Below are 27,248 nucleotides of genomic sequence, written 5' to 3' on the forward strand. Positions count from 1 at the left end.
TTTCTTGGCATTATATAAAAGGTAGAAGCTTTAGAAATTGGTGTTCATATCACTATATGAGGAAGAATCCTATTAATTCTTTTGATAAACAGAAGTTTCTTGTTTGGGGGGTACCCATTGTTAATTTCTCTCAAAAAATCATTGCAAGCTTTTTTGCCAATCCTCATTGATTACACATAATAAGATAATTTTAGCATTAGTATAAGGCACTACAGTCTTTGCTGGATCTATTCCTGCTAATTGACAAAGACTGATTCTCCCCTTTACACTCAAGTCAGAAACCTTTTCTACATAGGTTTTACATTTTTTTCTGTTTATATGTTGAAAATATCCATTCTAAGATATGATCTCTCTGTATAAGAATTCCTGTGGGAGGATGAATAGAAAGCAAGTAACTAAAATACAATCCAAATGGTCAACCTTTGTATCCTATAATCTCATTTCTACCAGAATCATTCTTTTGCAGATTCAGCTGATAATTTTGTTGGACTATTTAAGTCTGATTCACCTTGTAAAGTTTGAAATAAATTACTTAACTGTTGAGGAGTTAATCCACTTCTGGGCTTTAGGCAATTAATATCTCCCAAAATTTTTTGAAAATCATTAATAGTTTTGTAATTGTTTTCTTCTGATCTGTACCTTCTGTGGCTAGATCTTCTGTAAGTCTATCCTATAGCCTAGATAATTAATAGAAATCTCTTTGAATTTCTTCAGGAACAATCTGTAATCCCCAACAAGGCAAAATTCTCTTACTTCATTAAACATTTTTTCTAAGCCATCTGCATCTGAATCAACCACCCAAATATCATCCATAAAGTGATAAATTATAGATCGAGGAAACTGTTTACAAATTATTTTTAAGGGTGGTTGCACATAATATTGACACAAGGCAGGACTATACAACATTCCTTGTGGCAAGATTTCCAATAATACCTCTTAGTTGGCATGGTGTGATTAAATGTGGGCACGGTGAAAGAAAATCTTTATCTTGTTTCTCAAGGGGTATTGAGAAAAAGCAATCTTTTTTATGAGTACAATGTAGCTGTTCTTAGACACACCAGAAGAGGGCATGAGATCCTACTACAGATGGCTGTGAGTCACCATGTGGTTGCTGGGAATTGAACTCAGGACCTCTGGAAGAGCAGTCAGTGCTCTTAACCACTGAGCCATTCTTTGCTGAGAAAAAGCAATCTTTTAAAGCAGTCACGATAGTAGGCCGTGCCTTAGGTAACAAATTAAAGGGATTTCAGGTTGTAAGAAAACCATAGGCTGAATGACTTTATTAACTGTTATCAGATCTGTTAATATCCTCCACTTTCCAGATTTCTTTTTAACGACAAATATGGCAGATCCAAGGGCTGGTACACTCTTCTATATGCTGTGACTACAGTTGCTTTTGGACCAGCTATTCTACCACCTGTAACTTTTCCTCATTTAAGGGCCATTGATCAAGTTAACCAGTTTAGTGGTCGGAGAGTTGATATTATATCAGCAGTGGCTCCCCATCTGTACTGGCTAGTTTTGTGTGTCAACTTGACACAAGCTGGAGTTATCACAGAGAAAGGAGCATCAGTTGAGGAAATGCCTCCATGAGACCCAGCTGTAAGGCATTTTCTCAACTAGTGATAAAGGGGATAGGACCCATTGTGGGTGGTGCTGTCCCTGGGCTGGTAGTTCTGGGTTCTATAAGAGAGCAAGCTCAGCAAGCCAGGGGAAGCAAGTCAGTAAGTAACATCCCTCCATGGCCTCTGCATCAGCTCCTGCTTCCTGACCTGCTTGAGTTCCAGTCCTGACTTCCTTTGTTGATGAAGAGCAACATGGACTTGTAAGCTCCCTTCCCTCTGTAACTTGCTTCTTGGTCACGATGTAGAAGGAAAGACACTAAGACACCATCTAAATTTGGAGAGCCAACCTTCCTACTTACGGACAGCTTGGTCAGTCTGTAACTGTCTTTGATAACATTTTTAATATCTTTATGAGAACATCACCTCTTTTACAGTTTGTCTATGAAGTTGGAGGAACATTAATCTCTGCCTCCCATTGCTCTAACATACCTCTTTCCCATAAGTTTATGGCTCTATCTGTCATATGTTATATGCCCACATCTGTCCCACTGCAGGGCAAGGCCATTTGGGGAGGCAGAATGCTGTGGGGGAATTTAACTGCTGAGCAGTCACCTCTGTGCAGGTGCCAGGCTGTAGGGAAGCCCTGAGACAATGCTCTGGGGTGGGGAAGCCAAAGCTGGTTGGGGGTCCCCAGGCCTGTGACCAGGGCCCGGCCATAGAGTTCTTAGACTCTTGGACTTCTAGGCACCACTGAGAGTCGAAGAAGAGCAGAGAATGGAGTCAGGGTCATGTGGGCTCAGGGAGAGGGGTAGCTCTGGCTTGTCCCATTGGAGAATTGTCCTTAGCTTGGCAGAGGCAGACTTGGTGGCAGTTGTAGCTGGGAGCGCAGAGAGGCCTTCTACGGGAGATGAGACTGCAGCAAAGGCCTTCATGGCTCCCCATAGCAGATCTTAATGAAAAGAAGACAGTCATGGTTCCAAGCAGTTTATTGTCATGGTGGAAAGTGAATGCATAAAACCATACCTCAGTTCTCAGGGTGGGCCTGAGATTAAAACCACTTGAACCCAATTCTGTAAGCTCTGCATTGGCGGTATTTTGCAGGGAGGAATGCTGGGAAGGGAAGCTTATTGGCTAAGCCCTCTGGGCCTCTAGGTACCTCATTAGCACGGAGAACTCTGTTTTGAGCCTACGTGAACAGAGGCCACCTCTCTTTCATGTGAGAAGTGTGGCATGAGTTCCAAGTCAGGAGTCTGCCAGGAAGTTGGGAGTCACCTAAGCCTCAGGTGTGTGCCCACCGTGTCTCTGGGTCTCTACCATACCAAACTCCCTTGGCATGGTTTTACATCCCACAACATACGGCTTTAATTTTCCTACTTGACCTTTAGGTCCTATGCGTTCAATCCACTTTAGACTTTGCTTTACCTGAGACACTGTCCCAGTTTCTTGGGGCTGTGTAGACACACTTTGAAATGGCCACACCGGATTCCAGGAATCTTGTAGAGTTACTGTTTCAGGTGCTCATGTATCCACTAGGCCTTCCATCTCAGTTCATCCAAGTGTACTTTCAACTTTGGCCTTTCATCATTTATAGCAGCTTGCCAAAATATTTTGTTTTGAGTACCTTTAGAATCTCTTGTTCCATCCATAGGAGCTGCTCTATCTCTGTTAAATAGTTTATTTTTGAGCAGTTCTGTTTGTACTATCAGACTTTGATATTTTTAAACATGTACCTGAAGAGTTGTTCCTGGGCTGACAGGAAATAAATGGCTCGTTTTTTGTCAGACCTTGAGTGAAGCCCTCAGTCAGTTTTTGTTTTTGTTTTTGTTTTTGTTTTTGTTTTTGTTTTTGTTTTTGTATTTGTTTTTGTTTTTTCCCAGAGCTGAGGACCAAACCCAGGGCCTTATGCTTGCTAGGCAAGCGCTCTACCACTGAGCAAAATCCCCAACCCCGAGTTTTTATATCTTTTGTAATTGATGTTCAACCACATCTGAATTGTGACTCATTATCCTCAGTAGTTTTAATCCATTCATAAATATGTGCAGAACTGACCCTTACAGGTCTAACAGCCTTTTTGCATACATCATTAGCATTCTGAAAAGCTAAAGATTCATTTAATGTGTTACAGAGTATCTGATATTGCTTTATTTAGAGCTGTAGTTAAGCTTTGTAAAAACATCAGTGAAGGGGTTGGGGATTTAGCTCAGTGGTAGAGCACTTGCCTAGAAAGTGCAAGGCCCTGGGTTCGGTCCTCAGCTCTGAAAAAAAAAAAAGAGAGGAAGAAAAAAAAAATCAGTGAAAATTTCTTTTGAATCCTGGGTTTATCTTTGTATGATTCTGATTGTCCATGTTGTTCAACCTTGTCCCAAGTATTTAAAGTTATTGTGTGACATTGTTCTAAGATGGCATTATCAAAGATAATCTTTACCCTTAGTCCAGAATATTGACCTTCACCTGATCTATGACAATATTAATGCCTCTATCTCATTGCTCCGTAACTGAAGTCTACTCTTCCCACCATGTTAGCCATTGTAGTTGAGGTCTAAGATCACTGTCATCAAATCTCTCCAATCTTTTGGAATTATACAATTTTATGTAGCCTAGCTATTAAGAATCTGTTTTATATATGGTGAGTGTAACCTATAGGTCATTATTACTTTTTAAAATCTCTTTAAGTCTAGTGTTGCTAAATCTCCAACCCCAATAAGCCCATGCAAAGAACACACAACTCCATTGTAATATGTAAAAGCTGCATGCCTAGACTGGGCAGATTTACCACTAGACTACTCTACTTCCCAGCCATGAGGTCTGTCATTACTCGTAGCTTCTCCAGGCCATGTGGCTCTGCTCCATCTTCCTCTGTCTCCTTAGTCTCCTCATTTCCCCTCCTCCTTCCTCTCTCTCCCTCTCTAAAACCTCCAGCCCCACCTTTCCCTTCTATTGCCCAATCACAGGCTCTACCTTTATTTGACCAGTTAAAATGGGGGAGAAAACTCACATGAAATCACCTGAGGACTTGATCTACTCCTCATTGGGGCAGCCCCTCTTGAGGAAGGAGAATTAGCATCAAAACACAAAGAGCGCTTGCGCGGTCCACAGCAGTCTAGTGCCTCTACGGGCTGCCACTGAAATTCTTGAAAACGTTATACATTTTGTTCACCTGCATTTAATTATATTATCATGGCTGGAAAAAATTATTTTAGGGTTTTTAATAAGGCTTAAGGTCAAATTCATCTGAACATTCTTTGTGATTCAAAGGATTGTGTAATTTTGTTCTATTGTTTGTAACTTGGCATGGATGTTTCAGCCCTTTCTTTACCTAATTCTGCTTTACTATAATTCTTTTTAAAGATAATATATAAATTTGCAATCATTACCAAAAATATACTTCTTTATTTCTTTTTTTTTTAATAATTTTTAAAATGTGCATTTGGTGATTGGCCTAAATGTCTGACTGTGTGAGGGGATCAGATCCTCTGAAACTGGAGATACAGACAGTTGTGAGTTACCATGGGCTGCTGAGAGTTGAACCTGAGTCCTCTGTAAGAGTAGTCAAAGCTTTTGACCACTGAACCATCTCTCCAGTCCCCACAAATATGCTTATTTCTACTATGCTGATAACGGAAACAAAATTATACAGGTCCAAGTGCCCTCTATCATTGTATTTTCCATTTTTTTAACCTAGAAAATATTTTCTTTTTAACCTCTTTAACTCTCTCCTTCCTTTGGAAACTTCAATTTACTATTTTCAAACTAATTTTTTCTTGTAGGGTTGGTGCTGATGCTAAGGCCCTGTTCCCCGATTGGTTCTTGGTCTGTCAGTAAAGAAAGCCCTGGACCAATTGCTGGGTAGAAGGGATAGGCAGAACTTACAGGTCCCTGGAGGCGAGCACAGAGATGCAAGGGAGGAAAGGAGAGTGTGCCTTGCTTCTGATGAAGAAAAGTTGACCAGTCATGTGAGATCTCGAAGTGGAGTGTAAATCTCCTACAATCAGGTGGTCAGGTATGTTTAGCAGGGACCAGATTCAACTGACCAACTAAAGTCACGGCAGGTGGGAGTGTGGAGTTAGGAGTAATAATAAGGGCACCTTTCCAGGCGGGGCCTAGAGAGCAAGTTGAAAACTAACAACTCTGTGTGTGTGTGTGTGTGTGTGTGTGTGTGTGTGTGTGTGTGTGTGTGTGTGTGTGTGTGTCTTTTATCTGTGGATTCAAGGGAAGCTGGGTGGGGGCAGGCAGCGCAGTCTACTTCCTGGAGCACAGGTGGGGTAGTGAAGTTACATGCAACAATTTCTTTCTATTTCTCTTGCACTGTTTCCAAACTAAACACCTTCCCCTTTCAGACATTTGTCTCAGCCACACTGCAGCTCCAGGAAAATTTTCCTTTATCCCTTCTGTCCATCTGCAGTTTCTTCAGGACAGTATGTGTCTATGGCAGCTGGCTCTGTCCCCTTGGCTCAGTCTAGCAGGCTGCCCTTGTCAGTTCCTGGTTCTGCCAGCCCTGGCTGCTGCATTCTGCCTGCCTGCTCTCTATACGTCTCCAACCTCTCCACAGATGTAGGCTTTTATCCTCTGCTCACAGAGAATGGACGGAAGGGATGACAGGGGTGAGAGGGGTGGAAGGGATGGATCTGTCACTGGGGAAAGCAAGGCTTCCATGAAGGGACTTATTCAACCTGCTGTGCCACCAGCTCATGGGTTCTGTCTACCATTCAACTCTAGCTGCAGCCATTGTTTGCACAGCAACAGAAACAGCCTTCCTTAGTGTGTCACCTGTTCCCACAGTTTGCTGATACCTGTCCCGGACCCGTGTGCTGCCACACTGGGCTGAGCTATTCCCCATCCCATACCTCCACTCGGGAGATCTTGCAGAGGTTGTATACTGAGGCTCTGCTTCCCTGCTCCCCACAAGGGAGCCAGCCTTACTGCTCAGCAGGGACTCTTAAAGGAGCTACACTAGGCCTCTCCCCACCACTTGCTAGCTTGCTCAGTTGTTAGGAAACTGCCTTCCCAGCCACTTACTGGGTTTCTGCGCCTGCCTTGGCCTAATTCCTGAATCAGGCTGCCAATGTTTGGCTTTCTGGCCCCTTTTTGGGCACCAAATATTGCCAGACTATCTTAACTTGCCAGCTTCCTAATAATGAAACATATATATATATATATATATATATATATATATATATATATATATATATATATATTCTCCTAGGCCTTATAGCTTAGGCTTGTTCCTAACTAGCTCATATTACTTAAAAACCCATTTATTCTAATCTGTATTCTGCCACATGGCCTATTACCTATCAACACCTGTTATTTCCTTCATGTCTGGCTGGTGAATCTCCCATGGCTGATTCTTTCCTGGAGTTCCTATCTCTGCTCAGATGTCCAACATTTCCTCTCCTGCCCTGGTATAGGGCACCAGCTGTTTATTGAACCAATCAGAAGGTGATAGAGAAAAATGTTTATGAAATACTGAGACAGGGCATGCTTCATAAAAATAATAATACCAAGCTCTGGCCTGTATTCAACTTTCTGCTGGCTCAGAAATCAACATTTAAACAATACAAAGACAACCTTTACACAGTGCACAAGACTGTCCCAACACTTGATGAATACAGAGTATCACATTCTGGGCTAACTTTGCAGACTTCCTGTCAGGCCTTCTGGACCTCACTCTGCCCTACTCTCCTATGTCAAGAAAACCCTTTCTAAAAATAACACAGGGGAAAAGGTATGCATACAATCCCCACACTCTGAAGGCAGATGGCATAAAATTGGGAGTTCTAGGCTAGACATGGCTGCAGAGTATTATATTGTCTCAAATTTATAACAACAAAAAACCTAGTAGACTTCCAGAAAACAGAACCAAAATGAAAATATGGAAAACAGAGCAAAGATAAGAAAATAGGATCAAATAAGAATGTCAATATTCAATAGACTCCAGGTTCGGGAAATTAGAAAGCCAAGGGGAAGAACTCATAGCAAGATAGTTACAAAACCTCTGACACAAAAACATGGACCTATCTTCAAAGGAAAGAAACAAGCATTTTTCTGAGTCAAACATGAGTGAGAATGGAGCAGAGACACGGATTCAAGTTGCCTTGAATGACAGTTTCAATGAGGAAGTGACTACATGAAGTTCTCATAGTGACAGGGCAAAGAGAAGGTCATTAGTGCATTTACTACCCACACTGGTGGGAATATCACAAAAGTGAGTTAGCATGAAGTAAAAACCCCCAAGACATGTCATAGGCAACCAGAGGACATTCTTGGCTTTGGGGTTGGTGGAAATATGTGGTCTGTTAGTAGATTTCAGTATGGTAGACCAGATGTAGAAATGGGAAGTAAGTTGCTGTAAGGGAACACAGAGAAGCCCAAGGTCTGGCTCTGCATCTGCTACATCCACATTCTCTGTGTTCTAACAGGTCATTATGCCTTGTGGAATTTCAAACACGGATATGGCTTTTTCTGGGCACTTTACAAATTCTACATCATGAATATCCAGATTCAAAAGATTTTAGTGGTTGGGGATTTAGCTCAGTGGTAGAGCGCTTGCCTAGGAAGCGCAAGGCCCTGGGTTCGGTCCCCAGCTCCAGAAAAAAAAAAAAAAAAAAAAAAAAAAAAAAAAAAAAAAGAACCAAAAGATTTTAGTACAATAGATGAAAATAGACAGGTTCTAAAACAGAGTTGTTTAAATTTTTAGAATGCCAAGCACTAAAGAAAATCCTACAAGCTTTTTGGTAAGTCGAAAACTACTCCATAGGAGGAATCAACAATCAGACTATCCAGGCGGTATTGGTACATGCCATTAATTCCAGCACTCAGGAGGCAAAGGCAGGTGGATCTCTGTGAGTTCAAGGCCAATCTGGTCTACAGAGCAAGCTTTTTTTTTTTTTTTTTTTTTTTTGTTCTTTTTTTCGGAGCTGGGGACCGAACCCAGGGCCTTGCGCTTCCTAGGTAAGCGCTCTACCACTGAGCTAAATCCCCAGCCCCAGAGCAAGCTTTAGGACAGCCAGGCTACACAGAGAAACCCTGTCTGGGAAAAGCAAAAGCAAGCAAACAAACAAAAAAAACAACAACAATAACAAAAACAAAAGAAAAGAAAAACAAAATAAAGAGAAGGAAAAGAATCAGGCTATCCAACAGTGAATTACTATAGAGAAATTTTAATCCAGCAACATGGCTACTCTGGCAAGGGATTACATTCAAAGACCTAGGTCTGTATAATCAGGCGGAAATATAGACACATCTTCAGCACACATCTTTAATTCACATCTTTAATTCCAAACAATGACATCTAATTGAGGCACAGATAAAGTGATAGATCAGAGATAGATTTAACAGAATGAGTCAGAGATAAGATACGCCCAACTCCCGTGAGTGCAGACAGGAAAGAGAGGCTATTTAAGAGCAGTGCAGAGAAAGAGCTGCAGTTGAGTTCAGTGAAGTTCAGTTGATACAGATCTGTTCAGTTTGTGCAATCAATGCAGTTTAGTTTGTGGAGTTCAGAGGCAGTTTTTCCAGATAGAACAATTCAGTCAGAAGCTGAGAGAAGACAATTTGAATAAATCAGCATGGAGAGGAGTTGATCTAGAACAGCTGAGTTGAACCAACTAGCCAGACTTCAGAAAGAACTAGAAAGGGTGAGTTTATTCAGCAGTGAATCTCGAAGGTTGAAACAATCTAGGTCTAGGTTAGAAATGGAGGCTGGAAGCTGAAGTCTCACGGTCTGAGCTTTCGGAAAATTAGATTGTATGGAGGCTTCCCGGTCTAGGCCTAGGGATAGTGAGAAAGGAGTGCAAACTTGGATACGACTCTCATCACTTCATCAGAGAAAATAAAAGCAACATTTACAAATTACACCTATAATCTCAACAGTTGAGACAGGAAAAACCCCAAATTACAGGCCATCCTGGGCTACATTGTGATACACAGTGTTTTTGTTTTGTTTTGTTTTGTTTTTTTAAAGATTTATTTATTTAATTTATGTATACAAGTACACACCAGATCCCATAGATGGTTGTGAGCCACCATGTGGTTGCTGGGAATTGAACTCAGGACCTTTGGAAGAGCAGTCGTGCTCTTAACCGCTGAGCCATCTCTCCAGCCCCCTGTTTTGTTTTTCTAGATAGACCTCAGACTACCTCTGCTGAGTCCTAGGATTAAGGGTGTATGTCACCACCTCTGGGTGAGACCCAGTCTTAAAAACAAAAGGATTAGGATGGCCTAGGATTTCTCCAAAGCTACTTGGGAGACAATGAAGTTGTGCCTTCAGATTCATACACAAATTTATTTTTAACTAAGATTTGCATATAATCCTTATTAGTGGACAAGTGTGACAAGGCATATTCTTCTCATCTGGGATGTTGATGTTATTTCCTTTTGTTAGGTCTCAAGCATTGGATGAATGGCTAACTCAGGTGCCTATTAACATATCAGAGCAGACCTGGCCACCAGTTTCTCCTAGCATCCCTCAGTCTCCACCTGCTACAGGATATGGCTGACATCTGAACCTGTCCCCTGAACTCTCCAGCACAGGGGCTGGGCTGCTCTTCTTCTGTGTCTCTTCCAGATACACTCTAGTTAGTTATGCTGGTCCTTTCTTACCCTTTACCCTCCTGGTCTCTTGGTGGCCTACAGCTCCCCCTTTCTTTACATGGTCCAGCTCAGGGTCACATCGCTCTGGACTCTCCCAAAGGTCTCTGCCTTTGACTAATGCTCTCCCTCATAGCTACAGCAAACGTTCTCCTCTACCTTACCCAGGAGAAGTCATGGCCTCCTTTCTTTTTTATTTCATTTTTCATTCACCTTCTTTAGTATCCCTTGTCAAAGAGCAACTGGAGAGTGTGTCCATGGAGAAGCAGTAACGAGAGACTGCCCAGGAGAATGATGAAAGAGGTTCATAGGATTGTATCTGTACATGTTCAGGAGACAGCCATTTCCGACTGGAAGAGTAACAGTTGCTACTACAAAGATGCCTACTACCATTATCCATCTTTCTCACTGAGAAGGTGTGCCAGGTAAGCCCGGTCCACTGGCCTGACCTACACTTGACTTACTCCAGCCCAGTCTTGGCAACATTCCTGTTCTACCTTCTCCCTTCCCTCCACCCTGCTGGAAATGATCCATCAGTCTTATTCTTGGAGTATTAAGAAGTAGAAAATTCTCAGTTCATTCATGACCTATTCCTACCAAATGTGAGAACCAGCCTGGCTGACAGCCTTGCCAGAACTTTCAGAATATACTAAGCCCTTTGTTCCCTAATAATCAGTTATGGCCTTTTCCCCTGACTGCACCCAAAACTGGCTTTGTAACCATCAGTGAAACTAAAATAGACCATAACCTATTTTTTACTCCATTTGTTTTTAAGAAGGGACTTACCTTCTTATACATACATATAGTGACTTATTTTTATCTACTTTTGTTTTTATTTATTGAGTTGCTTGTTTGTTTGTTTGAAACAGAGTCTCTCTACATAGCCCTGGCTATCCTAGAACTCACTACTCAGAGATCCACCTGGTTCTGCCTCCCAAGTGCTGACATTAAAGGCATGTACCACCAGGCCTGGCCACTTTTCTCAACATACTTAAACCTTGCTTGCATCACAGATTGTCTAACTGCTGCCTTTCATGTTCTTTTATAAGTAGATAATTATATTGGCTTAATACTGGTCCCTGAAGATGACCAGACCCAAGTCCTAGGTCAAAAACTTTTCTGAGATTACCTAGGGAGACACAAAGTAATGACAAGGGTGTAAAGTCATGTGAGGGGGCTAGAGAAATGGCTCAGTGGTTAAGAGCACTGACTGCTCTTCCAGAGGTCCTGAGATCAATTCCCATCAACCATATGGTGGTTCACAACCATCTGTAATGGGATCTGATGCCCTCTTCTGGTGTGTCTGAAGACAACTATAGTGTACTCATATACATAAAATAAATAAGGCAGATAAGAAGCAAAGAAAACAGGGGGTGCTGATGAGCTAACTTTGGAAATAAAAGAGAACATTGGGCCAAGGAATGCAAGGTAGCTTCTAGAAACTAGAAAATCTTCTAGAAAAAGAAGACAGAAAAGAAACAGATCTATTTACCAAGAAGTTCTGCTTTGTAGAGCTGCTTCAGGCTTCAACTGCCAGACTGGGAGGGAATTTGTCTTAACTTAAGCCTCACAGTTTGTGATAATTTGTCACAGCAACAGTAGGAAACTAACACAAATAACTGGCAGATAGCAACTGTTTGATTAACATGTTTTAAAAATTGGTGTTTGAACGGAGCATGGTGGCACACTCCTTTAATCCCAGCACTCTATATAGGTGAGGCAGGTGGATCTCTGTGAGTTTGAGGCCAGCCTGGTCTATAGAATGAGTTCTAGTTAGGGCCAAGCTGCACAGAAAAAAACCTGTCTTGAAAAACCAAAAGAAAAAACAAGTTGGTGTTTGTTTTAGGCAGCTTACAAAATGCAAGCAAAAAGAAAAAAAGTTAATCATTGATAAGCTTGCCAAAGGTAGCCACTTTTTATACCAGAGAGGTATCTTCTCCACTTTTTAGTGACCTTGCACAAATTAGGTGAGGGTTCTGCCTGTACTAGAACCCAGATGGTACTATCTTTTATACATATTACAGATTGAAACACTATATTTCCTTTGATTTCAATAAAAATGTGTTGGATATTATGGAATCAAAGATTAAATAAGATAAGACCTGGGGTTTTAGCTCAGTGGTAGAGCTCTCTCTGACATGTGCAAGGCCCTGGTTCCATCCTTAGCAGTACTGGTACCCATAATAAGTCAAGTTAATGAGACACTTTGTAACTTATTAATGAATGGACCTTTATGCTTTTGTTTTACCATACTTTGTGCCCTGAGGGTTTATACATATTACATCAGATCTTGTTTCTTCTATTCTTAGAATGCATTACTGTAGGTTGCAACTCTCTTTGTGGTGACAGTTTAAGCTTTAACATTCCCTGTAAGCTGTAAAAGGGGATTTATTGACTCATTTGGCTGTCGAGGACAAGGGCAAAGCTGGCTGTAGGGTAAACCAAATTCAGGCATTCATTTTATTCTTTTTTATCTGCCTATTCTTGTTTCTCTTACTGTCTCCTCCTCTTACCCGTAGGCTTCCTCTATGCAACGAGTCAAAACAACAGGCAGAAAGAACCAGACCTCCATCCTGGACATTTCAATCTAAGATTAAGGCAGTTATGAGAACAGATGTGATTCCAGAGAAGGTATAGATTCTGTTTAGTCCTTGGGTTTAGAGGTGTGGCTGGGGCCTTGGGCAGCCTGGGTCGTGAGATGATAGTGTTGATTAAACTGGAAACAGTTTTATCAGAACAGGCAGAATGAAGGGAGGAAGCTGACAGTTAAAGATAGTAGTCTGTTACATGCTGGATCTTCCCTGCTTTGAGAGATAACCCATTTCTCTTAGCTGGCTCAGTATGATAAACCATTCAACACACTGTACCTTCTATGTTTTATATCTTCTTTTGTTTTTTACTTTAGTGTGTGTGTGTGTGTGTGTGTGTGTGTGTGTGTGAGAGAGAGAGAGAGAGAGAGAGAGAGAGAGAGAGAATGTATATATTCTCTTTGATGTATGTATGTATGTATGTATAATGGGTATTTTTGTTTGTTTTTGGAGACAGGGTCTCATTATGTATACCTGACTGAAACTAACTGTAGACTATACTGGTCTGGAATTCACAGTGATCTACCTGGGTCTATCTTTTGGATGCTTGAGTACTAGGATTAAAGATGTGTGTCACCATGCCTTGTTGTATTTATCATGGTATAATTTTCTTAGTGGGAAAGTTAGGATATTTTTACTACCCCGGGACATGGTTTGGCTTAGAAAACAGCCAGAGGCTGACAGCTCTTAAGCACTTGTTGTGAATTGTTGAAAGATAGGGGCTAAATAATTCATTACTGACAGTATCGGTGGGCTTGCTGGAGGGAGAATCGTATTTTCACAGTGCTAGGGAGGGAATCCAAGGCATTGTGAGGTTTGGAGTCCCAGGAAACAAGTATTATACCATTCATACCATTTAGTTATACTGGCTCCAAGAGCCCTCCCCGCTCTCTCCCACCCCCTCCGTCACTCTTTGCCTCCACTTCATTTTCTTTGTACTTCTATCATCGGAAGACAGAACAAGAAGGGCCTCTCTAGTTTCTAAATTCCAGTCTTCAGAGCCATGGATGAGCCAACAAATTCCTGTTTGTTACACATTTTTTAAACGCTCTTGTTAAATATATTGTACAGGCTCAAGGTTATCCTCTACCATCTCTTTTTGCTTGGTTAAGTTCTTACCTGTTTTGAGGTGAGTTAAACCCAGAGCTTACTGTCTCGGTTACCGTGTCAGGGACTGTTTGTCCAAGCTTTGCTTATTTCCCACTTACAGTGCTCACCCGAATGTCTGTGCACCACTTGCTCTTTTGCTGCTCACAGGTGCACAAAGAACACATTGGATCCCCCGGAACTAGATGCACAGATGGTTGTAAGTTGCCATGTGGGAACTGAACCCAGGTCCTCTAAAAAAGCAACAGGACTCTTAAGCACTGCACCATCTCTCTAGCCTCCTATTGTAATATAACTTTATAATAAAACTTTAATTGGCTTCACCTACTCTCCTAGTTTTTCATCAAACTATTCACTTAACGCATGTGACTAGATTGTGTCCTTTAAAAAAAGGTACTGAATCTACATATACAGTACAGATTGTACCCTCAGTTTCCACATTTCACCAACCAGGAGTTGGGCGCTTGGGTAGAGATGACTCATGTTGAACCATACAAAGAATGCTCATCAAGCTGTGGTCTCAGGCCCTGCCCTGCTCTGAGTTACTTCATGATATAAAGAACAGTGGCTTGCAGGTTGTGCCTTGCCCTGTGTGACTCGATTTTATAAAGCAGTAGTGTGCTATATTCAAGTGCTGGAGACAAAGGCTAAGGCAAAACAACTCTGCATCTTTTAACTTAGTCTTATCTGTATGGGTGCTTTAATTTCATGTATGTACACCATTTATATGCTTTAATTTCATGTATGTATACCATCATGTATGTATACCATTCATATGCAGTACCTGCAGAGACAAAAAGAAGAAACCTGAGACTGAAGTTACAGACTGTAGAGGAATTTTAATCCAGCAATATGGCTGCTGTGGCAAGGAATCCTATCCAAAGACGTGATCCAGCTGGAATGCAAGCATGTTCTGGATTGTAGTATGATCTGGTGGAATACAAACAGGCCCTTAGTACACATCTCCAATCCTTAACAAGGATGGTAAGCTAGTTTGTAGAAGGAAGCAGCCATGTTTGAAAGTGACATCTAATTAAGGGTCAGATAAACTGATGAATTAAAGAAACAATTTGTGTCAAATGACAGAAGGAATCAGATTTAGGATACACGCAACTCACATAAGAACAGCACAGGAAAGGAAGGCTACTTAAAAGCAGAAAGAGAGAGAGGTGTGTGTGTGTGTGTGTGTGTGTGTGTGTGTGTGTGTGTGTGTGTGTATGTGTGTGTGGTGTATGGCAGTTTTACTGGGGCAGTTTTACAGAGGGAACAAGCCAGACACTGTGAGGCCAAATCTTTTAAGTTCAGACTCCATTTTAGAGAATCTGACCTAAGTTTGAACTCATGTAAACAAAGAGGCTGGTACCTAGCATGAGTTTCCAAGTTGCCCCACAACAGAGCCTGAACCTAGCTCCAGTCTCTAGGCTAATCCCCAACAAGACCAGTGTCTCCAGGTTATTCCCCCAACAGACCTGTATCCCCAGGTTACAAGTCCACCCCCTGCCTAACAACCACCAATGCAGAAATTAAGTTTATGATACGATTCCCAGCAGCAGCCAATTGTGTTAAAGGCCACAGTAGCTTTCCAATTACTTACTTGCACATGAGCTCCCTGCTTGCTGCTCACTATAAAGCCTTGCCCCATAGACATTCAGGGCTCCCCTCTCCCCCCACTAAAACCATCCTGCACAAGGGGTGGTGCATTGGGGGCCTGAGAGCTCAAATCAAATAAAGACCCTGCTGTGAGGTACATCAGATCAGCTCCTGTCTGGTTGTTTTGTTTTGTTTTGTTTTGTTTTGTTTTGAGGAATCACTAACATTTCCGTGGTACTACAACACAGGTAAAAATAGAATGAGTCAAGCAATTGAAAGACCCCTGGGGGGGTTGGGGATTTAGCTCAGTGGTAGAGCGCTTGCCTAGGAAGCGCAAGGCCCTGGGTTCGGTCCCCAGCTCCGAAAAAAAAAGAACCAAAAAAAAAAAAAAAAAAAAGACCCCTGGAGTGGGGAGACCCTTACTCAAGTCTTGGGATGACGAGACCCCCCCCCCCCAAGAACTCACACAAGACCATCCTTGCTGTAATCACATGAGGTTTATCGATAGGAACCAGTGCACTGGGGTCGAGACTCATATCCCACGCAGGGGCAGTGGAGTTCGACCCCCAGTAGTTAAGAGAAGGGGAATTTAAAGGAAGAAACCACAACCCCAGGGGGTAGGGAGGGCATCATTGGAAAATGTCGAGAATACCAGTGAAAAAATCACAAGGAGGAGCTTCCTGTTTCTCAAGATTGTTTAACTTTATGGTCCGCTAGTTCCTGGGAGAAGCTTCCTGCTTCTCAAGATTGTTCTCTAAGATTTTAATCTAACTTTATGGTCAGCTAGTTCCTGGGAGAGAGTTGCCAAACTGTCTGATGTAATTACCCATTCAATGATCCTAGGAGAAGCTTCCTGGAACATACAATTCCAGGGCCTAACTGTTTTTTTTTTTTCTTCTACTCTGAACCTTTGTCTAGGGGGTGGGGGGAGGGCAACCTTAAAACTTTTACGTTTCACAATTAGAAGGAACCAGAAGATTAAGACATATTGCCAAAGTTAGTTTGAGGCCAGGCAGAGCAATTCAGTCAGAAGCCAAGAGAAACTGGGTTAAATCAGTCAGTTTGGATGATTAGATTGTACAGAGGCTAGAAACATCCAGACCTAGGCCTAACGATAATTAGAACAGAGAAGGAAATGCTCTGGGCTAGGCCCAAACTGTGTATTTGCACACCTTGGGTATGGCTCTCATCTCATCACTTCATCTGAGGAAATAAAACCAACATTTACGGCAGACCATTGTGAACTGCCACATGGGTTCTTGGAATTGAACCCAGAGCCTCTGGAAAAGCAGTCCATGCCTTTTTCTTTCTTTTTCCTTTTTAGATTTATTTGCTTTATATATGTGAGTATACTGTCTTCAAACACACCAGAAGAGGGCATCAGAACCCATTACAGATGGTTGTGAGCCATGTGGTTGCTGGGAATCGAACTCAGGACCTCTAGGAAGAACAATCAGTGCTTTAACCACTGAGCCACCTCTCCAGCCCTGTTTAATTCTGCAACTTGTTCATGCAAGTAAATAACCATCATCTGTCCAGCACACACCACGAAGAACACACTGGCAAGAATTTATTAATTCAAATAAGAAAGTTGCCACTCATGAAATTATCGGATTAAGCCAAGAGCAATCAGGCACACAAGTATGCCAAAATCATTGTCGAAACCAGACCTCTGAGTAAACACACCAGACCAGTGAATGATGTGGCCTCACCACCTGGACAGCTCAGGCACCTGACAGGGCATGGCAGCTCCCCTAGACAACCTGGTAAATGAATCGAATCACCACCTCAACTCAGAACTCTGCCCCAGGGTTTCCCCTCAGCTCTGTAGCCCCAGTTGATTCAGTCTACAGCTCTAGCGCATGGCCTCTGTGATGGGCTCCTTAAACCTATCCTGCAGTGACTTGCTTCATTACTGCATCAACTCTGCACCTGCATTCAGAAGGCCCCTTGGATCCTGTGGCCTCTTTAATCCTAAGATGTTCTGAAAACTAAAGAAACATTGGGCATAAGTGGAACGTGTGATATGAAAGGTTGTGATGCTAGTATTTAAATTTTGAATGGAGTAAAAGAAATTAATTGCTGGGGCAAAGTCTGCTAAGCGAAATCTAGAGTTCTTGTGAACTAAACCCAACACAACAGTTTATGTGGTGGTACGCTCCTAACCCCAGCTACTTGGGAGTGCCGGGAGCCAAGCCCGCTTACACACCTCTGTGCAGGAATGCTCTCAGGAATGCTGCAGGCCCACTCAACCTAGCCAGTGATCTGTTCTTATCAGTACACCTGCAACATGCAGTTTATGGTCACAGGAACCAAAAGAACCATGGGAGGGTGGTGACGGTGGTGAATTGGTCTTGGGCCCTGTGTGGCCTTCCTGCCTGCTTGTCTTTATAAACCACTGCCCTGAAATAAAGTTTGAGAGCTTGATCAGACAAACGACTTGCTCTCCTTCTTCGAGTCTCCTGTCCCCCATTCTTTCACCCCCTCCTCAGGTCTCCCCGACTGCCCCCCCTACCCTGCCCCACAGGTCAGGGTATGGGAGGCTCCCACAAGATTCCAAATCGAATAGCAGCCTGGATAATTTAATAAGACCCTACCTGGAAATTTGAAAAGGAAGAATAGCCCAACGGAGTGTCACTTGCTTGGTATGTGCAAGGTCCTGGGTTAAATCCTCAGTGGAGAGAGGGGGCAATAAATTTGATACATCGTGTGAAATTATTTTTTTTCTTTTCTTTTTTTCAGAGCTGGGGATTGAACCCAGAGCCTTGAGCTTGCTAGGCAAGCGCTCTACTGCTGAGCTAAATCCCCAACCCCGTGAAATTATTTTTTAATATTTGTTTTATTTTATATGTGTGCCTATGTGCCTGAATATACGTATGCATAGCACATGTGTGCCGGAGCCTGAGAAGGTTAGAAGAAGCATTGGATCCCCTAGAACTAAACTTATAGACAGTTATGAGCTGCCATGTGGGTGCTGGGAACAGAACCTGGGTCCTCTGAAAGAGTGGTGTGCTGGGTGGTTTTATGTCAACTTGACACTGAAGGACCCTTGGGGCTTTGGCCAGCCTTACACCCACCCGCCAGAATGGCCAGGTTCCATTCTCCACGGGAACATTCTGAGTAGAAATTTCTCAGAATGCACTGACTGCTAGCCAGTGATTTAAAGGCCGATATGCTTAGCCAATAAGTTTGAACTGTAACCTTGTTGAGGTAACCTGTGCCCCTAAAAAGTATAAAAACTGCTTGTTATAGCCATTCGGGGTCGCCTTCTGGTCAATCACCTTGAGGGACTAACGGAAGGTGGATCCTGATGTACCAGAAAATAGACCTCTTGCTTTTGTATCGATCTGCACCTCACTGTCTCACTCGTGGGCATCTTGAAGTTAAGGACCACAGACCGCGCTCAGGGTCTTACAACACAAGCTAAAGATATCTTTGAGGAAGGAACCTCAATTGAGAAAGTGCTTCCATAAAATTGGGCATTTTCTTAATTAGTGATTGGTGGAGGAGGGCCCAGCCCTGGTGGCTGGTACTGTCTAAGTATGTGTGTCTATGTGCACTCAAGTGTAGGTGCCTACAAGAGGTCAAAGACGATAGATTCCCCCTGGAGCTGACTTACAAGTGGTTGTGATCTACCCGATGAGATGCTAGAAATAAAGTCTGCAAGAGCAGTCCACGCTCTAACCGCTGACCCATCTCTCCAGCCATGAATTTACTAATTAGCAATACAATCCACAGTGTCAGTTTATGGGGCAACAATGAACTGTGAAAATAGAAAAAACATGCCTGTCTCACTCACACTGCACATGCTTGACTCACTCACACTGCACAAGTCAACAGGAAAGAAAGGCTGTTGATGCAGGGGAATACTGTGCTGATGAAGAGGATGCTGGGAACCCATGTGAAGACAGAAAGAAAGAGCTGCCTGCAGAAAATATCCCCTCCACGCCTATGCTGTGGCATACATGTATATGTCCATACATCATATATGAAAGAATAAAAAATGCAGGTAAGAAGTCAGAAGTTTAAAAAAGCCTTTCCTCAAATTCCAGACCCTGCCCTCTACCTGTAAGTAAAAGGTCACATTTCTTGAGCCTGCTCTCCCAGGAACTAGATAAAAGGACTTAAGATCGGTGCTTAGATATTCGATTCCAGACCTAGTAAAGATAAGAGGAAGCTTCTCCCAGGAACTAGCTGACCATAAAGTTAGATTAAAATCTTAGAGAACAACTTCGAGAAGCAGGAAGCTTCTCCTAGGAACTATCGGACCATAAAGTTAAGCAATCTTGAGAGACAGGAAGCTCCTTGTGATTTTTCACATGACACCACCCCTGCCCCCTTGGGTTGTGGTTTCTCCCTTTAAATACCCTTTCTCCCAGCCTCTCGGGGTCGAACTCCTGTGCCCCTGCGTGGGATATGAGTCTCGACCTCAGTGCACTGGTTCCTATCAATAAACCTCATGTTTATTACAGCAAGGACGGTCTCACGTGAGTTCTTGGGGGGTCGCATCATCCCGAGACTTGAGTGAGGGTCTCCCCGCTCCGGGAGTCTTTCAATATACACATAATATTTTTTAATTAAAAAAGGAAACCGTAGGATAAAATAGTGAAAATTAGCACCATTACCTAGAATTTTAGAACAAATAATCACAATGGTTCTCAAATTTCTTCTAAAGTCACTGAATATAATCAATCACAAAGTTATATAGTATTATTGGTGGCGGGATTTTTGTTTTTTGTTTGTTTGTTTTAGTTGTTTGGGTTTTTTTGGAGCAAGGGTTTTTCTGTGTAACTGCTCTAGAACTTGCTCTGTAGACCAATGTGGTCTTAAATTCACAGAGATCTGCCTGTCTCTGCCTCTGAAATGCTGGGATTTAAAGGTACATGCTGAAAGACCCCAGCCTAATAGCAGTAACGGAAAGACCCCAGCCTAGCAGCAGTAACGCCATTTTGCAAGGCTGTACTTAGGAAGACTGGTTCAGGGAAAGGTCAGAACACTGAGTACACAGCGGCTGCCACGCAGGATATGTGTGGAGAGCCTGGCGACAGGATGATTGCGGTTGAGCGCCTGACAATGAGGAAAAAAATGTGGAAAGCCCCGGGAGAGGTCCCACACCCTGGTGGGAGGCCAAGTCAGCTGTTATGTTCCAAGAAGACACTATAGAGAACTTGCCCCTGGGCTGACCCCTGTAACCATGCATCTGCTTCTGTATGCTTGCTTCTGCTTCCCAGAACCCTATAAAAAGCCCATCCCTGGTTCTGCTAGGTGCGCCAGTCTTCCGAATTGACTGAGACGCCCACAGATATCTGTGTATCTTGATCAATAAAAATCCTCTTGCTGATTGCAGCCTGTGGACTCGGACTGGTCATTGGGCTCGAGGATCTCCCTCCTGAGGGAAGATTCTCTCTGAGGGTCTTTCATTTGGGGGCTCGTCCGGAATGGGAGATCCTCTACCCAGAGACCGCCGACCACCCACCGGGAGGTAAGCTGGCCAGCGTTTGTCTTGTCCTGTCTTGTCTTGCTTTGTGACTTGTTCTGTAAATGCTTAGTTACTTGGCTTGGGTCTAGACCGTTTGTATTTGGGCGGGCCAGAGAAGGAGCTGATGAGCTCGGACTTCTCCCCCGCAGCCCTGGAAGACGTTCCAAGGGTGTTTGGAGCCCAGTTTTTCGGGGCTCAGCCAGTATCGGAAGGATACGTGGTTTTGGGTTGGAGGAGAGAGGAGAGAGCCGGATCCACTGAACTTTTGGTTTCAGTTTGACACTGAAGCCGTGCGGCATGTCTGTCTGTTGCTTGTTTGACTGTTAGAATTGTTTGTCTTTTTTGTGTCCTAATTTTCTTTGAACATCTGTGGAAATTGGTTATAGGATGCTTTGTCTTGGTCTTGTTTGTCTGGTTTGTTTTTTTTTGGTATTGTCCAGTATCTTTTTGGCTTTTGTTTTGTTTTTGGACTTTGGACAGATGACTATGTTTAAAATCTTGGACTGACGACTGTGTTTAAAATTAAAAAACTGTTTGCTTTGTTCGCCGAAGAGTTTTACTTGTCGGCGCCAGCACCGACACAGTACCGAGAATCGGGCGAAAGCCTACAGGATGAAAGAAACACACACACACACACACACACACACACACACACACACACACAGGTTATCATGTCAAGCCAGGAGAGGAAGAGAGGAAGAGAGAGAGAGAGAGAGAGAGAGAGAGAGAGAGAGAGAGAGAGAAAGAGCGGAAGGAAGAGTGAGAGTGAGGAAGAAGAGTGAGAGTGAGGAAGAAGAGTGAGAGACTCCTGTAGCTTTATTCACCACTTATATACCCAAGTCTCCAGGTAGAAAATATCTGGGAAGCACAGTGGGAAACCCTGGCTCCTGACTACCTGGCTCGTGACTTCGGTAACAAAAGACCAACTACGAGACCTGAATTAATTAGGGAGAAATCCCAGAAGACCAGCCTAAATCTCCAGGATAAAGGCTGAGGAAGTAAAAGGCAGAAGTAAATTGACCACCACCCAGGTGTGGTCCAGGTGTGTCGGTTCCACATGCATCAGCCGGGCTCAGCAGAGGTCATGCAGTGGAGACACCGGGTGTTTACTACTTGGTCTTTTCTTCCTGTGCCATAAATACATGGGAGAGGCCTCTGTCCAACAATCCCATGACTTCTTAACTGTGGCCATGCAGTTACAAAGCGGCCAGGCCCAAATCCAATATGGCACTACATTTACTTGGTCTCCTTAATGCTTAATAAGAAACTTAACTTTGTGGACCCCGCTCTAGTGGCGGTGTGTTGGTTGATACCCAAGGTTAATTTTTAAAATATAGTGTTTTAAACAAGAACAAGAAAGGAATTACTGACATTTGCTCACAGAAGGAGAGCGCTCATTAAGAGAAGTTCTTTAAAGAAGCCTGCCTTATCTGCTGGCCTTATTCCAAGGGAGGAGTCAGTCTCCAGCATTAGATTACTTTTCTCGTTGGTCATCATTAACATGGAGAGTGCCTTTGATCCTATTCCACAGCAGCCAGTTTCTACCCCTGTGGTCAAAATGCGCCCCAGGTGAACTGGTTACGATTCTTTTGTCAGCCACCTGGCATCTAGCACCCAGGTTCTAACCATCTCTCTATCCTAGTAGGGGCATCCTCCACTCTCTCTTCTGCTGTGTTTGCCGAGATGATGGGGAGCCCCTGGTGGAGGAAAATGGTGCCATCCCTAAGCATACCCCAGTCCAGTACCTGCTTCCCGAGGTCAAGCCCCAGGACTCAGACAAGATCTGCGTTGTCATCGACCTGGACGAGACCCTGGTTGCACAGCTCCTTCAAGCCAGTAAACAACACTGACTTCATCATCCCAGTGGAGATTGATGGAGTGGTTCACCAGGTCTATGTACTGAAACGGCCCCACGTAGATGAGTTCCTACAGCGAATGGGCGAGCTCTTTGAGAGTGTGTTGTTCACTGCCAGTCTTGCCAGGTACGCAAACCCTGTAGCTGATCTGCTGGACAAGTGGGGAGCCTTCCGTGCCAAGCTGTTTCGAGAGTCCTGTGTCTTCCATCGGGGAAACTACGTAAAGGACCTGAGCAGGCTGGGCCGAGACCTGCGGCGGGTGCTAATCTTAGACAACTCACCCGCCTCATACGTCTTCCATCCAGACAATGCCGTTCCAGTGGCCTCGTGGGTTGACAACATGAGTGACACTGAGTTACACGATCTCTTACCCTTCTTTGAGCAACTCATCTGCGTGGACAACGTGTACTCAGTGCTCAGACAGCCTAGGCCCAAGAGCTAGTGAGGTGTCTTGGGGCCAGGACCTGCCCCTCGGCAAGGCCCACCACGCCTCTTGCCAGCAGACTGTGCTGTTAACAACCCGAGGGCTATGTCATGTTCATGGCCCTGGGGAAGAAGTGTCTCCCCTGTCATGTTACATGGAGGACAGTGAGCCCTTGGGTCCCTATGTCAGTGCCTTCAAATTTCTTCCCCTCTTCTCAGGGGACCTGGGGGGCCTGGCCTGCTGCTCCCCACTCCTGTCTTCTCTTCTCCACACTGCCAGGTTTCTCTGCTGCCAAATTGGGCCTCTTAGCCCCAGTTCTGCTTTGGGGGGGGGGGATAGGGTTTTTGCTGCCCCTTCCCTGTCTGGGAACAGTGGACACCCAAAGACAAGATCGATGAACCTGAAGGGATCTCCAACCATTCAGAAGTACCCAACAGGAAAAATAGTGGATCACACAAATCAGGTTGTGAAGTGAGAATTCCAGTTGTGTCCAGTTCATCAAACAGACATGCCTTTGACAAGGATTCTGGGGAGGCGAAAGGTGAGAGAAGACTAGACAAAGTCACAGAGCTGACACTAAAGAGAGATACTCCTTGAGAGAAAAATCTCTAGAGAGATAGTTGATAACAGATCTGCTGCCTCTCTAAAGGTGAGCAAAGCTTGTGCTTATTTGTACAATGGCCTTTTTGTCCCCAGAGAGCCTCCTGTTTTAGCTGTGTGACTAAATGCTGTTTGCCCTCTTCAGTAGACCTCTATTCTCAAGATTCTCTTGTTTTCTCACCATCCCATTTGAGATGCTTGTTAGTAACTGTTACAGGTTTTCTTTACCACTGAGGAAAGACGGAATCCTACTGGAGGCCAGAAAGAATGTTCCAGACACGGATAGAAGGCCCTCACTTCTGCCTGTTGACTTCAATACGCATAAGGTAGGGAGTGCTCCAGGTCTGCCGCCAGGCTCCAAGGGTGGGTCTCTGAGGGGCTAGAAAGTGCCCCACCAATCTGGCTAAGATGAAGAAAGAAAAAAAATACAGAAATTTAAAGGGTTAAGTTAAGTTGCTGAGAGTTAGTATAAGTTACAGAGAAAATAAGGTTAAAAAAGATAAAAAGAGCAGGAAGCTAGGAAAAAAAGAGACAAAAAGAAGAAAAAGTTAGAGAGCTAAAGAGAGATAAAAGACAAGAGAGGAACATATACTGGCCACAGTAGTTAGGGAACCTAGGAAGATAGTACCTGGCAACAGAAGAAAATTCCTGGCTAAAGATCAGTGTGCCTAATATGAAGAAAAAGGACACTGGGTCAGGGACTGCCCAAGAAGAACAAGAGGGGCCACTGGAGAGCTTCTTGGTCCTAGAGTGCTAGCTATGTACAGAGATAGAAGAGAAGTGTAGATACAGGGACCCAATGCTCTGTGCTCCTATGCCCCCCAGTGGGCCAATATCCAAAGACCTTGAGTACAAGGGGCTACTGACAACGAACAATACTTATGGACTGCCCGAAGAACAGTGGACCTTGGCGTGGGCCGGGTAACCCACCCACTAGTTCATGGTCATCCCTGACTGCCCCTATCCCTTGCTCATGAGAAAATTACTCTCCAAAATGGCTTGCGTGGGCTGAAATGGCTGGGTGAGGCCATGTGTATGCATATCTGCAGACTGTGTATGTGGAGCTTAAGACCTGTCTCAGTGCACCAGTACCTGATGCTGGGAGATGTGTGGCTTAGTGCTTTTCTGCCTGGAACACATCACTCCTGCCAGCCGGGCACTAACAATTATCACCCAATCCAGGACTTAAACTGTGATAGAGTGGCTGATGTCTTGCCCTTGAATAGAGTGTCCCAGATGGGACCACTGGTCAGCTGCCATGGAATAGATTCTCCACCTGTTGAGGGCAATCTGGTCACTTTGCTGCCTAGTCCGGACCTGGAGCCACCACAGCTGTCAAGTACTGGCAGAAGCCCATGGGTGGAGAAAAGACCTCTGCAACTGGCTGATTGACCCTTGCTGAAAGCCGAGGACCTTGTCCACAGACGGGAACAGTTCTCCTCATGAATGAAGGTCACAGATAAGTGGGTGCTGCCATGGTGGACAACAAGATGTCATCTGTAATGGCTGAACTTCTACCCCCCCAGCACATCAGCACTGCAGATACCTTTACCATCTCTTAGATGCCCTGGTAAAGCCAACAACTGCAAGAGACGGCCTCGATAGTCATCAAGAAGATACTAAAAGAATAAGAAATCTTCCCCCAGTCTAGAGTGCCCAAGGTAATCTGGTCAGACAACAGCCCTACTTTTGTTGCCAAGGTAAGCCAGGATATGGCCAAGTATTTAGAGGTTGATTAGAAATTACATTGTATCTACAGACCTCAAAGTTCAGGACAGGTAGAGTAAATAAATAAAACTCTAAAAGAGACCCTGACCAAATTAAATTGACCATGGAGACTGACACAGACTGGGTGACACTCCTTCCCTTTTGCTCTCTTCAGAACAGGAAATACCCCTTCCAGATTTAGCCTTACCCCTTTGAGATCTTATATGGGGCCTCAGCTCCCCTGACTGTGTTAGATGATGTTACTAAACCAACATGCCGTAGTAATAATGATTTGTATGCCAGGCTAAAAGACCTACAGGTGATACAGGAAGAAATCTGCTCACAGCTGACAGCAGCCTATGCCCCGGGGACCCCCGAGACATCTCATCAGTTCCAGGTCAGAAACTGCAGATACATACAATGACACAGAGCCCAGACACTCGGGCCTCGCTGGAAAGGACCGTACCTGGTGCTACTGACCACCCTGACAGCCATCAAGTCTCAGCCCTCACCAGCTGCGTACCAGCTGTTGGGGCTGAGAGCTGAGACCTAGAGGGACACTCAGATCTTCAAAAAGCTCCCTAGATGTTTGCCCTGGGTTCCATCGAGATAGGTGTGAAAATAGGCTTGATTTCTATTACAAATGATATAACATTACATATGTTAATACTCCTAACACTTCTTGGGACTGTGCCTCAGGGATCACAACCTATATAAGTTTAAAAGTTCTAAAAGACAGTACTAATAATTTTCTTGGTTTTAGTTTTTGGACCCTGCGTGACAAACAGGTCAATTGCTTTTGTTGAAAATCTAGTGGGTGCTGTGCGGTTGATGGTTCTGAGACAACAGTACCAGTCAGTTAGGACAACTGGTGAGACCAAATACGAGACTTGATATCAGAATTCTAAGATTAGAATTACTTAGTAGAAGAAGAGGGGAATGAAAGACCCCAGCCTAATAGCAGTAATGGAAAGACCCCAGCCTAGCAGCAGTAACGCCATTTTGCAAGGCTGTACTTAGGAAGACTGGTTCAGGGAAAGGTCAGAACACTGAGTACACAGCGGCTGCCACGCAGGATATGTGTGGAGAGCCTGGCGACAGGATGATTGCGGTTGAGCGCCTGACAATGAGGAAAAAAATGTGGAAAGCCCCGGGAGAGGTCCCACACCCTGGTGGGAGGCCAAGTCAGCTGTTATGTTCCAAGAAGACACTATAGAGAACTTGCCCCTGGGCTGACCCCTGTAACCATGCATCTGCTTCTGTATGCTTGCTTCTGCTTCCCAGAACCCTATAAAAAGCCCATCCCTGGTTCTGCTAGGCGGGCCAGTCTTCCGAATTGACTGAGACGCCCACAGATATCTGTGTATCTTGATCAATAAAAATCCTCTTGCTGATTGCAGCCTGTGGACTCGGACTGGTCATTGGGCTCGAGGATCTCCCTCCTGAGGGAAGATTCTCTCTGAGGGTCTTTCACATGCCACCTTGACCAGCTTATAAAAATATTTTTAAAAGAACAAATATCAATGTTTTTCTTTTAAAGATTTGTTTTAGACTCGGTGTCATTATGCCCCTCCTTAATCCCAGCACTAGGGAAACTAAGGAAGCTGGATCTCTGAGTTTGAAGCCAGCCTGTTTTACCAAGAAAGTTCCAGGATAGCCAGGGCTATGTAGAGAGAGAGGAATCCCTGTTTCTAAGCAAATAAATAAATATTTTTAAAAAATGAAAAGAAAAGAAAAAGAAAA

The 27,248-nt window shown here is 43.9% G+C and overlaps 1 long non-coding RNA gene and 1 pseudogene across 3 annotated transcripts; both read left to right on the plus strand.

The window, feature by feature from the left end:
- The first annotated feature begins 5,406 nt into the window (after positions 1 to 5,406).
- Positions 5,407 to 14,175, plus strand: LOC147996466 (uncharacterized). 2 transcript variants are annotated; one of them, XR_015676681.1, is made up of 4 exons: positions 5,407 to 5,565; positions 10,377 to 10,579; positions 12,674 to 12,785; positions 14,000 to 14,175. It is a non-coding gene; the product is annotated as an uncharacterized LOC147996466 (long non-coding RNA). The 2 variants fall into 2 exon arrangements; XR_015676677.1 differs by lacking the exon at positions 14,000 to 14,175 and having other exon boundaries at positions 5,447 to 5,565; positions 12,674 to 13,322.
- Positions 14,176 to 20,708: 6,533 nt separating this feature from the next.
- Positions 20,709 to 26,904, plus strand: LOC103690210 (carboxy-terminal domain RNA polymerase II polypeptide A small phosphatase 1 pseudogene; annotated as a pseudogene). The gene is made up of 2 exons (XR_015672399.1): positions 20,709 to 20,921; positions 22,561 to 26,904. The product of XR_015672399.1 is annotated as a carboxy-terminal domain RNA polymerase II polypeptide A small phosphatase 1 pseudogene (transcript).
- The last annotated feature ends 344 nt before the right edge of the window (positions 26,905 to 27,248 follow it).

Source organism: Rattus norvegicus, chromosome 2 (assembly GCF_021556685.1).
Source record: "Rattus norvegicus strain SHRSP/BbbUtx chromosome 2, alternate assembly SHRSP_T2T, whole genome shotgun sequence".
NCBI classification, from domain to species: domain Eukaryota; kingdom Metazoa; phylum Chordata; class Mammalia; order Rodentia; family Muridae; genus Rattus; species Rattus norvegicus.